Raw genomic sequence first — 11,559 nt, forward strand, 5'->3', positions numbered from 1 at the left:
CTTCAATAGAAAATTCTATTGTCTCCTTTTAATATAAACACCTCTGTAGACAAAATAGTATTTCAGTTTTGCAGCTTTCCCAGAAGATAAGACCTGTGCACATCCCAGAGTAGTTTCCCACATACGACCGCTTGTAATGTCCCGAAACCCCTCTAGGGGGATTGCAATAACTTTGTATCCTCTAATCCAAAAGTCAAATTGTTGTTTCTTTTTTCCCCCAACAGTTTGTATCCATATTATATCAAATTGTAACAGAATTAACCAGCAAAATACTTGTAACAAAGTCCTCTTTATATTCTCAAGATTTGACAGCTACTTTGACAGCTGTCAAATTCTCTGTCTCTCTTCGCCAGGTTCTACGAATCGCCCCGGTTCCCAGGGGGGGTTGCCTTTTCCTCTCACCCTCCACTTTTCTCCTCCAGCACAATTCTTGTAATTTCGCATCGTGGAATTAATAATTTTTATCAGCAATAAACTTCTGGATCGATCTTGGTTGCCCAGTCCTTGTTTTAGCATGTTTACAATCAGGGGGGGACTGACTTCCTTTTTAGATCGCCCCCGCTCGTGCCGAATCCGAATTTTTTTTCTTTTTTTCTCCTTTTATACCCGGTTACCCAATTACTCACGGGTTGTTGTTAAAAGTCCGAATTTCCAATGGAAGAAGCCAGCGCTCTCCGTCGAATGGCATGCGGCTGCGCTCGGCAGGGGAAGCGGAGGACTCACAGCACCACGCCGCTCCCCGGCACCCGATCCGAAGCCTTTAAAAAGGCTCCTTCACGAGTCGGGAGGGCGCTATTGGTGCCAGCCGAGTCACCATGTCCACGGGCTCCGTGCCTGTGGTTTTTAAGGGTCCCCGCGTCGCCGGCGCGGTAGGACCCAGCCCCTGCCGAGCAGACTCCCTCCGGAGCTCGGAGGGAGTCCGCCATTCGGCGATGGCGCCAACCCGGAAGTCCGGTTTTCAGGCGTCTTTTGAATGCTGCACTGTTTATGCAGGTCTTCACAATATGAAATCCTCTTTTTAACCCATCAGTATCTACTGAAGTTTTAAATGAAGATGTTTTACTGATGTTATCATAAAATTGTAGTCTAGTCCAATCTCCTGCAATGCAGGAATTTCTTGCCCATCACACAGCTCAAACCCACAATGCTGAGTCTTATGCTCTACCAGCTGAACTACCCCTGATTTTATTGTATTTCATTTGCTGTAAGCCTCAATGATATACATCATGAAAGCGTGGATTATTAATATCTAAGTAATTCAGTAAATAACAAGGGCAGGGGTTTGTTTTTGCAAGCAGACCCCCATTTTCATTCGTGAAATGCTGCTTAGAGAGTCTGCAGAAGCTGTCTTCCCATGGAAGCAAATCCCTGAATGGGGCCTCTCCCTGCCAACCCACAGTGCCTTGTTGTACAGTTTGTCTTCCAGACTGTGGTTTGGTTACTTACATTAACAGAGCAGTGCTCATTTCTGGAGCCGAAAGAAATTAGCCCTGCATTTGCTCTCAATGGAAAATCTGAGGCATTACAAAGGGGGAAGCAGAGAGAGAGGTTGGGAATGGATGTGAGGGAGCGTGAATCCCTTCAGATGTCTAGCTGGCTTATTCCCTTCCCAGAGCTGTGAAGGTGGCCTAATTTAGGTTCATTCATTCCAGTGGGTGCACTGAGAGTAGAACTTAGTTAACTACAACCCACTGTCCCTCAGCCTAACTTATCTCACAGGGTTGTTGTGAGGATAAGATGAGGGAGAATCTTGTATGCCATTCTGACTTCCCTCAAGGAAAGGCAGGATATAAATGAACAAATAATAATGCATCCTGTGTGCAGAAGGTCCTGACATCTGCAGTGTGAAAATACAGACTGCAGGCAGGTTCTCCCCTCTGGCCTTTCATGCAAAAAGCAGCCCCAGGTCAAGAGGCTTGGTTTGTGAAATGCCACCTTTAAAATGGCAGCTGCAAGTGTGGCAGGATCAGTGGCCAATTGGGACCAGGACTGAAGCACAGGGAGGCAGCACAACAAGCACTGAGGGCAGCTTCCCCTCCACACCAAATAGCAGCTTCAGAGGAGTGATTTCTGTCAGGGTGGAGACACAGAAGCTTAAAGGTGTGAGATTCAAGACAGAGAAAAAGAAGGACTTATCTGTACGGGACATAGTTACTGTAACCTGTGGAAGTGTCTGCCACTAGATGTAGCAATGGTCACCCAGTTGGATGGCTTTAAAAGGGGGTTGACTATGCTAGCCACACTGACTATGCTCAGCCTCCAGTCATGGAGGTGGTAGGCCTCTGAACTTCACTTGCCAGGCAACCAGAGTGAGAGGAAGTGCTGTTGCTTGTGGGCTTCCCAAAGGCACCTGGTTGGTCATCATGAGATGCTGGACTTGATAGTTCTTTGGCAGGATATTTTCTTGTGTTCTAACATGGTTGCTTATGGCTTCGCCGAGGTATCTGTCACCCCTTTACCAGCAGCTTTATTCAGGTTTTCTTCCTCAGGTTCTAAAATGGCAGCTGCCTGCCTTAAGCAAAAAAAGAAAGAGCAAACTAGAAAATGTAAGAAAACTAATAAGTAGTGGGAAGGAGAGAAAAATCCACAGTGAAATTTGCCAAGGACTTTTGGAGCAGCCAACAACTACAGCCTACTTTCTGGGGACTAAAATAGCTGCCATTAATGCTACTTTTTCCTTACAGACCTCCCCAGCCAACTTGGTTATGGAGAAGGTTGCTGAATGCAGTCCTGGCTCACACATCACACAATGTGTGTTAAGTGCTATAGAAGCCTGGACATAGGAGACAGAAGCAAGACAGAATCCCCATTGTCAGGACCCAGGCAGAGAGAGCTGGATGTGGCTTTCAGCTATCAAGCTTTCAAATGAGAGGTTTTATAAAGAGGCCAATTTCCTAAGCGCTGAATACTTTAAAATTGCTGGAACAGACAGTGCTGGAAATGATGGGAAATTTCTCAAATTTCAGGCGAGGTTGTTATGTGAAACTGGCCCCACATTTCTACGGATATATTTCACCTTCTCCAGTGTTTGAGTTGCATGTTTGGGTTATTTAACTAGAGAGGCAAATATGTGATTTTCCCAACGCGGATGAGAGAAGTAGTTGTTGCACAACACAAGCATATTATGACCCAAAGTTATCTTAATAGTGCATCACGTTCCCCATTCAAGTAGCATAATGCAGATGTGGATCATGGCTGTTTGCGAATTGGGCTTAACTGCACAACCACTTGGACATTTAGTTTATTACAGCTTATTAGAGGGGTGGCTGTGTTATCTTCTGCAGCAAACACAAGTCGAAGAAAAATGCATAATGGACCAACCTTGTTCAGCTTCCAAGAAACACAGTTGAATGTCAACAAAGAGTCTTGTGGCATCTAAAAAAAAGTAACAACTTTTTAGCCAAATAATTTTTATTGGTTTTTCAGGTAAATACAAGAACAACATATAAATACAGAAAATTAACAAATTTATTATGGCAAAAGTTTGTGGACCACAATCAAATTTGCTATTTTGTGGCTATTGAACATAGGAAACCACTTTGTATTTAACAGCCTGTTGGTCAGTATAACTCAGTATACTCTACTTTCTACTCTTACAGGCTATAGGGTCTCAGGAATACATCTTTCTGGATGATGCTTCCAGACAGTGGCTATTTGGAGGTAGCATTCAATTGAACACCATCAAGTTCGAATATCCCAGTTATAAATGATTGGGAGGTCTTGTGCAACAAACTCCCTTCCGCAAAAGATCAGACATTTTGTTTTAAGGAAAGTAACAGGGAATGCACCAGAAACTGTGGGGTAACCCTTGCATTGATGTATCATCTAATCTCTAGGCAAACAAATCAGGATGAATGCTCAATAAATAGGTTGCCTGAAAGTGTCCTCTCAGTCCTCCTATTGGACGTGCTGTGGATTTAACCTAGGCCATGTACACACTACACTAAAGCACATGACCACCCAAAGATTCCTGGGAGCTGTAGTTTGTTATGGGTGCTGAGAATTGCAGCTCTTTGATGGACAGACTACATTTCCCAGGATTCTTTGGTGGGTGGCATATGCAGCCCTGGTACCTGAGCTACACCACTGAGCTACGGCCCTTTCACAAATTGCAATTTGGAATCCTCTTGCTTCATACGCAAGAAAATGGAGTACAAAGTTGGCCGGGGGTGGGGGGAAGAGATGCAAATATGTGTACATTTTTAAAACACCCCAGAACAGCTTGCAAAAACAATACAAAACTCTGCAACCAACTCTTTCCCTTGATTCTTGCTTTCTTCACAAACCCCTGCAGTCAATTGCACTCCGAGTCTTCCTCCCTAGGCTGCGTTGAAGAGAACTGTCCCCACAAAGGGTTTCCCCCAGGAATGGAAAAATGAAATGCAAGGCTTGGAGACATTTCTAAGCCCTGAGTCAAAGGCAAACCTTGAGAAATGTTTTGCAGAACTGCACATCTTCCATATACTGTACATCACACACACACACACACACACACACACACACACACACACACACACCGCTACAGTCCTGAGCTGACTCAGGCAAAATTGAAAACCTCAGAAGTTCTCTGGCATCTACAGATTTATATAGACCCAGAAAGCGATTTTCCAGGAACTGCAGGGAAGAAATAGGATTGCAACCCCTGGCAGTTCTGGCTGGGAAATCGCTTAGCAAGAGGCCTCCCTCAGCAGACAGAGAGCAGCTGCCGTCTTAGCCTTGGATTTTCAGACCTCTGTAGAGAAGACTGAACTCAAACCACCCCCCACACTCAAATTATTCCATACCTGGCAGGATGGTAGGAATGAGCCTTGTTTTTCAACACAATCCTTGATTATTTTATTTTTTTGCAGGGTCCGCAGTTATTTGCTCTACAGGTCTGTTGACATTTTCATAGGAAACAGCAGCTCATTAAACAGACACCCAGGAGTTGCTCCCAGGCTGTAAAGTTATGCAATCCAAAACATTAAGGATTTGGCCAGTTTGGTGCCATCCGGAAGTTTTTGGGCTACTGATTTGCATGTTCATTCCACTGGTGGCAGAGGTGTGATTTCAAGAACACAGATTTTGCAAGGGGTGCAATATATGAGGAAATGGTCCCTATCCCAGAAGTCTCCTGGGATTGGACAGGGACATCTTTCTATGCCAGAAGCATATACTGAGATTAACCAAAGCTGGGGAAGATGGACCAATAGCTTTGAAGGAGCTGCATGCATAAGTAGCTGGATTGAGGCCACCACCAAGGTATCTGTCCATTGTATGGCATTCCACTCCCCGCGCCCCCAGTGCTTCCCCCCTTTTTCTTTTTTGAGAAACAAGACCTGGCCTCAGTCAGTCATGTTTTAGTCACTTCCAGATTTAGATTGCTGCCCAAACCTCGGTTATTTTATAGCCCTCACAGGTTGCCAATTTGTTGTTGGGCTTAATTCAAGTTGCTGATTTTGACCTTTAAGTCTCTCCATGGCTTGGGGCCAGCCTGAGCATCCCCAGAATCACCTCCTCCCACAGCAACCTGCCCAAGAAGCTCAGTCTGCTTCAGAGGCTTTTCACTGTGTGGCAATCCTCCCTCCTCCCCAAAACCACCAGATCCCAGTGCATGGGCACCCAAGATGAGGCATTTATTGGTTGTAGCATCCAGATTCAGGAACAGCCTTGTGAGAGAAGTGGGGATAGACAAATCAGTTAATTCTGGTTTCTCTCTGTTTTTCCACTCTTAAATTCAGTTCTGCACATTTTGCATTACTTTGCAATTTTAAAAGCCCTCCTGAAAATTCATCAGCATTCTTCTTCTTAATGTATTTATTACCCATCCTTAACCCCAAGGTCTCTGGGTGGGTTGCAACATTAAAAACAATATTAAAAACAAATTAAGACAAAAATTTAGTGCAAATTTCTCCTAATATATATGACTAATACTACTTCTTTTGGAAAGCAACTTCCCCCTAATATAATGCATTATAGTATGTAATTTTCTTCAGTGTATTAACATCTTGACATAATTGCATGTGGTTCCTTTGGTCATTTATTATTATTTAATTAGCTGTGTTGCAGGAATAAGGAACCTGTGGTCCTCCAGATGTTGCTCCTGGATTAAAACTACCATCATCCTTGACACAGGGCTGTGCTGTGCATTTTATTGAGCCAGATTACTGGTCCATCTAGCTCAGTACTGCCCACATTCACTGGCAGAGGCTCTCCCGCCCTATCTGGAGATGCTGGCAATTGAACCCGGGACTTCCTGCTTTCAAAGCAGATGCCCCATCACTGAGCTGCTGTGGCCCTTCCCAGTGGCCATGCTGGCTGGGGATGATAGGAATGGAGTTCCAACACATCTGCTATGGGTTCCCTATCCCTCTTACAGGGTGCCCTGCCCATGCACCAAATCCTCTGTGTTCGGAGCCAGGAAGGAATTGACCAGTGTAGAGGTTTTGCCTTCCCCAGAGCAAAACGTCACAACTTTAGGCAGTTAAGGAATTGGGTGGAATCTTAGTCCTTGATGGTGCATCAGCCCATCCTGGATCAGCTATGTTTTCAGGGTACTCTGTTAAAGGGGTCTCGGTGGATGTACCTGTCCAGAAGCCAGAGTGGGGCAGATGGGCCATAGGGCTTCCAGTGGCGGCCATAGGACAGCCACCTCGGTAGATCAACGTCTTGGGGAGGCCATAATCCTTAGCACAACCCCGAAGGGGTTCCAGCTCTCCAGGAGGCAGCTGGAATGTATCTACAGCCAATGCCTGCAGCCAATAAAGTTGTGGCCATTTTAACTGCTGGTCGTTGTCTGCCTGAGTTTGTACTCTCACACTACAACACAGAATTAGAGCGAGGGAGGGAGGGAGGCACTGCGAGTGACACTGCAAGCTCTCTAGCTTGACGGCAGACCGTCAGAGTTCAGAGTTGCTTCTTTTCTGCACAGATTCATTCCTTAATGGTGACAAATCTATTTTCCCAGAGGGTTCCTTTTTCCCCCCTTTTTGGTTAACAAATATGCATGCATGCATCTCAATAAGCAGGCATCTAATTAACACCTGATCGTTTCCTCCGCACATGGCGAAGGAGATGTCGCGGGTGGTCAGAATGATTACCGAAGAGTCTCTCCAGTGCTCAAGCGCAACCGTGGGCCATTTGTTTTCCCGACAACCCCCAAAGACTCTGCAACAGGGGATTTATTCCAGTCCTAGTTACACAGTGATAATTAGGGGGGGTAATTAGAGCTGCTGGCTATGAGATATCACCCAACTTTTATAATCCTTTTTTTATTGGGCAATTATTTCCTCCCCCATAGCACTGCTATGTATTTTGGAGACAAACAGGAGGTGAGCTGTAAAACAATGATGTTGCATGAACTGACATGGGGTGTGTGTGTGTCGTGATCCAGTGACTGTGCTTGTGCAGGTGAGATTCTGCATGCACATACCTGTCAGACAGCTACCACAGTGTGTGTTTCTTCTTACCAGTCCACAGGTCACGCCATGTGGAATATGACTGCAAAAAGAGTCACAGGTGCCTCTTGGTTATTTGGGTGCAGCTCGGGTGGAGGAGGCAAGCCAGAATCTTAAGCTGCAAAAGACCAAGAGGAAAAGACTGGCCTCCCAGCTAGACTGCTGTCATGGGGGTACCTTTGAAAACTACAGTTGTTCCAAAATAGTGCAACGAAGTTAATTGATGAGGAATGGTAAATATGACCACATCACACATCTTGTCATCCACAGTGGCATCCCATCAGTTTCTGGACCCAACTCAAAGTGCTGGTATTAAAGTATTTAAAAGCTTGAGGACAGTTTACATGGAAAATTTCCTCCTCCTATATATATATATGCTCTTGGACCTGAAGCAGTTCCAGTGTAAGGATATTTTGGATTATAACTCCAATCAGCCTCAGCAGTCCTCACTCATTGTCCCTACTCTCTGGGCTTGATGTGAGCTGTAGTCCCAACAACATCTTGGAAGGGCACCATCTTGGGGGAGCCTGACCAGGCTTGCGACATTCTCATTGCCATCTCAGCTGGCCTCCTCGGCTTTGAGGGGAACTCCAAAGCAGGTGCCACTGTGCCTTCCCTCCCCCTGCAAAGTAACACCTGTGCCAGAGGTGTCTTCCTCGGGATAAAATGGCATCATGCCCTCATGAAGAATACTGGGTCTGGCAGTTGATGGATCTCCCTTCCATCATCACCACCACCATTATTATTTTCAGCTTTTTAGTTTCTATGCCCTTCTAATATTGCCACCTCCAAAATTTGCCACATTTCCACAATTTTTTCCTTAAAACAATCTGTGTGAAGATCCAAAAACATTTTGCGTGTGCATTTCTCCTAATACCCCCTTTCGGAAAGAATGTTTTGTGCATTTTTTTCACTGATGTACACATTTTTGTGTACAATTTTCTCTAATGGTTACTTTTGTGGGGACACACTTTTGGGGGTTGAAGCAATGCATTGCAAAATTAGAAAAAGCTTCATTACAGCTTGCTTATTGGTCCAGGAAGTGTGGATTAGGTAAGTTTGCATTAAAATGCAGATGGAATGGAATCCGCCCCCCCCCCGACTAGTGTTGACAATAAAACTTCATGTTTCTCACAGATGAAAACTCATTTGCTCCAGAGCTGACTGCAGTGTGCCTAGGGAGCTGAGATTTGAATTGTGTCATTGTGCAGGTGCATAAAAAGACACTGCTGCTTTTGATGCAATGCAATCTGCACAGCTCTTTCCTAAGTTCCAGAAAGCGATGCTCTATTGACATCAACTATTCCATCTCAGAAATTGCTGGGATGGAAATGAACTGCAGATTGGCAAGCCATTAACTGCTAATATAGACCAGTGAAGCCGCTTCTATTCCGCCTCAAAAGTTGCTATTAAGAATAGCTACGTTAGTTCCTGAGTTGGCAAAGGTTGCATGCTCAGAGGGACATGTCAGATTCGTATTCAAATTTGACACCAATTATTTTCAAACCCAGAGGGATGAGGCAGGAGTCCTGCAGAGGATCCAAGGCGAGACTGTGTTCCCACTTCTAAGACACCTCCTTAGCATGGTTCCAATTTGAGCATTTTATGAGATTGTTATTCCATAGTAAGAGTGAACTATGTGAGGTTTGTAATCTTTTACAACTTGCTTAGTAAATCCAAAGGCACGATTTGCAAGGAGTGAGTTCATAAAGATAATTTTTGGTTCCATAGCTGAACCTTTCCAAGAACGTTTAAGTGATTCTTCTAAACGTCACCAGGACGTGAGAGATCACAGCAGCTCTCCAGTTATTTGCTCTTGCAAGCTCACTTTTATGTGGTGAAGGGGTGGCACAACTTCAGATCACGGAAGCATTAATATTCAGAAGTTCCTGCATCTATTTAAACAACACTATTCTTTCTCCCTTCTGCCCTGTATACCTGGAACATCTCCATGATAGCCCCATCCTGACTTCCTTCAAAACCCTCCTTTCCATGGGAAGAACCTTGCTGCAGCTGGATCAAACTAAGGGCTGATATGGTCCAGAATCCTGTTCTTACAGTGGCAAACCAGTTGCCCTCATGGGAAGCCCATAAGAAGCAAGAAGGAGCCTAAGTGCCACAGTGCTCTTCTCTTTCTGTGAAGCCTTGGACACAGAAGCTACTGCCAGTGGCATAGCGTGGGTTGCCAGCACCTGGGGCTGTGCAGAGGATGGGTGGGAGGGAAGGAAACGGACAGAGTACACATGTGCATTCAACTGTCTAACGGCAGCGATGTCACCCAGGAAATCACAGCCGCAGATATAAGAAAAGAAAAATGGTTCTGTTGTCTGGAGAGGTTACTTCCTGTCTAATGGAGCTCAGCGAGGGAAGTGTGCAGCTGCATTGAGACAGCGTAGGGTGTTGAAATTTTGCACTCCTAACAATTTTGCACCTGGGGGAACTGCCACTATGCCCCCCCATGCTACGCCACTGCCTGCTGCAAATAAGCCTAAGTGTGCATAAAGAGGGACACTGCTTGATACTTTCAGGCACAGATTCATGGTGCAAATTTGCATGAAATACGCACTACCTACTTTGTATGTACAGATGCAAATTCAGATCACTGAGCAGATTAAGATGTTGGATGGCTGAGATCTTACTGGCTCTTCTTTGTTCAGAAGTCCTGCAAGCAGTTTTTTTTTTTTTAAAAAAAAAGCAGACACTTTGAGCCCCAGTATAAGAGACCCAGGGAAGGCAATCCCTGTACCATCCCTAATAATGCCCCTGATTGCAAATATTTCTCCTGCTCCCACTTGTTTCCTGTAATGAAAGAGAGGTTGTAGTTTCCTTGGGGCAGGGACCTGCCCTCTCAGTTGATTCCAAGGAAAATGGAACCCAGAATGGAAATTGGTACTGTTTGCTTATTCGTCCCGTGTGCAGAATGGAAATCAACCAGCAAATACGATCAGTATTCACTATGATTGTTGCTTTAAGTGTGCAAACAATACATAATTGATTCCTCGCCCCCATCCCCCAATATGTACTGGGTTTCCTTTGCCTCTGAATTAATAGCTGGAGTAAGGTAACGACAATGCAACTTATGTAAATTATGTAAATTACATAATTTTGCTACAGTGAACTGCAAGGCAGATGTTGATGCCTCCATACATCTCCATGTCTCATCTGTGGCAAAGTGTTATGTAGATGAGTGGGGATACATTATTGAAATAATAACATTTAAGACATTTTAAAAGAAGATTTGTATTAATATACCTAACACTAAAGAACAGAATTATAGGTTAGTTTGTCTGGTTTTTTGCTTGTGAAATTTCCCTAGAAAAAGCATATATGCACACTCGCCTTATGTAAAAGATTGCATCTTTTATCTCCCAAATACGAAATCTTGCCTATATTTTAGGCTCAGAGGATTTCTCAGTCAGATTGCGGATTGGAGGAAGTGAAAGGGGAAGGGGCTCTCACTGATCTTCAGAAACAGTCTGTACACACATCTCTTTGGGGAAGCTTGGGGGGTTGTTTGTTTTCTTTCATGAAAAATGGGAATGGAGTCTTTGGCTGCCGGCCTAATTCAGTTACAAACCCTTTACACAAAACTATTTGAATGCCAAGCTGAAAACATCAATTTTGAAGCTTTACATTTGATTCCCCATCCCCTAGATAAGCCAAGACAAAAAAAAAAAATCCTCTGACTCTTTGCAACCAAGAAGATAAAAATAGACAAAATGGAGAGAAGAGATGACCGCACCCCCCCAATTCCAAAACAGAGACAGAATGGGGGAGGGGAAGAAGAGTAAGAATTGGCAGATATGCCTTTTGAAATTAAATTTTAAAACCCAACCAACCATATCAAAAACGCAAGCACAGCACAGGAAGGCAAACTTCAAAAGATGCAGTCATTGAATATCTGAGCGTCATTTAAAAGCAATTTATGGAGACTAATTTATCTCATTTGCCCCCCCCCCTTCACCCCACACCCCATGCCACTAAAAAGCAGATTTGTGTGTGATTTGCCAGTGCTGGTTTGGGGGTTAACGTTCCATCTGGTGCCCATTGGAAAAGATCCCAAAAGAACTGCTTCAGTTACGAATAATTAGTAACTGATGGGAGAAAGCCACAAGGAATGATG

This window comes from Podarcis bocagei, assembly GCF_964188305.1.
Source record: "Podarcis bocagei genome assembly, chromosome: 7".
In the NCBI taxonomy this organism is placed as follows: Eukaryota; Metazoa; Chordata; class Lepidosauria; order Squamata; family Lacertidae; genus Podarcis; species Podarcis bocagei.